Below are 1,937 nucleotides of genomic sequence, written 5' to 3' on the forward strand. Positions count from 1 at the left end.
AGGAAGGAAGGAAGGACGGACGGAAGGAAGGAAGGAAGGAAGGAAGGAAGGAAGGAAGGAAGGAAGGAAAGGATGCATTAGCCCTCAAACATATATGTAGAGCGGGTTTCTCGGGTTCAAGAGAGCCAGCTGTGGTCTCTGGGTGCGGCTGAGATTCTCTCCCTGTCTAAAATGTTGATGACTGAAGAGCAACAAAAGGTTCAAATTACGAATTTACAAATCCATGAGACTTGAACTCAAAAAGTTTCATGACATCAGCCAGAATCCAGGTGACAATCTAGCAAACACGGGTGTCACATTTGAACTATGTCACAAATAAACTAAGCTTATTTATTTATAGCAAGATGAAACAACCACACCGACACTGCTTCAAAATACCTCGCTGAACTGGATGCTTATTGCTTCGATTATTGACTCGAATCCTCTTCAGTAGTATGTATCTGTGAGCAGATGCTGCCAGTGCATGCTGAGATCTACTCCCCTGTCTCATCACCTGTAAAGCAGAGGTGATGCTCAGGCCTCCCTCCGCACCACGAGACCACACTGAGACACGAAGCACTTGTCACCTGCCCAGATCCAGGGAAAACATCAATACTGGCTGTCACTTGGACACTCAGCTAAGGCCACTGGCTCACTTTTGTGAGTTGCACTCAACATCTTTTGATGTTGTCTTAGCTGCCATACAGTAAAGTTCTCTGAGTCACTTCTGATGACAATCCTCTCTAACGTGATGAACCCTTTCCCACCCACATTGCCAGTTACACCTAGCCTTAGAAATACAACAGGGGCCCTTGTCTGAGACAGGCTTTAATCTCCTCTGTTTCATCCCTTGCTGGCTAAAGCACACATGCAGGTACTTACACTTTTAGGGTCACCTTGTCCTTGAAGTGAGTACCTTACTAAAATGGATCTTTATTTTATCCTTCTTTGTCCCCAAATAAAATTTTATATAATAGAATGCACATTTGCTACACAATAGAAACCTTGAGAGGGCCAATAGGGCTGGATGGTTACTCTGAGAGGTTACATTTGGTTTTGCTTTTATTTAGTGTGGCTTATGTTTGATATTGCCAGTGTTAAGATATATGTGCCAGGCGGTGGTGATGCACATCTTTAATCCCAGCACTTGGGAGACAAGAGACAGGTGGATCTCCGTGAGTTCAAGGCCAGCCTGGTCTATAGAACAAGTTCAAGGACAGGCTCCAAAGCTACAGAGAAATCAAAAGAAAAAAAAAAGATATCCATATGTAACCAGCTAACCTATGGATACTGCAATTTGAGCACAGTGTTGTAACTGTGAGGACATTTTGCTTATCGTTTGTCAGGTACAATAACTCAATAACAATAAATCCAGTTAAATTCTACCATACTGAGATGTTCATCTCTTTTTAATGATAGAATAAAATTACAGCTAGTCCCTTCTGTCATATTTAAGAGTCCATTCAGCCTCAGGGAAAGACAATGATTCACTCAAATAAGGTGTGTGATCTGCTCCTAAAGACTCAGTCAGGCCCAGCAGGGCTGGAGTCTTGTCTTAACCTAGCTTTCCCCTTAGGTCCTCAGTCCATCTTCAAAGGCAAAGCATTGTGATTGGGAAAGAAACATCAACCGGCCACACTCTCAGCATTTCATCTCAAAAAAGAAACTGAGAGTCTAATTTTGTATAGTTTTGGTATTGAGCGCGTTGAGTGCCAACTCTATCTGGCCCTATACATGACACACCCAAGCTTGGGTAATGCTCAAAAATGCCACCCAAAGAGTACATTATCTTCACAGAATTTGTAGGATGGGCAAGCATATATGGAAGCTGTGCTCTTACAGGATCTGTAGGAATGAACCTTATGCTAAATCAAGGAGAAAGAGCACAGAGGGCTTGTGCTAAGGCGATGGGAGGGGGATTAGTTTGCAAGACCTGTGCATGATCAGGACTCCTGAAG

This window comes from Microtus ochrogaster, linkage group LG1 (genome assembly GCF_000317375.1).
Source record: "Microtus ochrogaster isolate Prairie Vole_2 linkage group LG1, MicOch1.0, whole genome shotgun sequence".
Lineage (NCBI taxonomy): Eukaryota > Metazoa > Chordata > Mammalia > Rodentia > Cricetidae > Microtus > Microtus ochrogaster.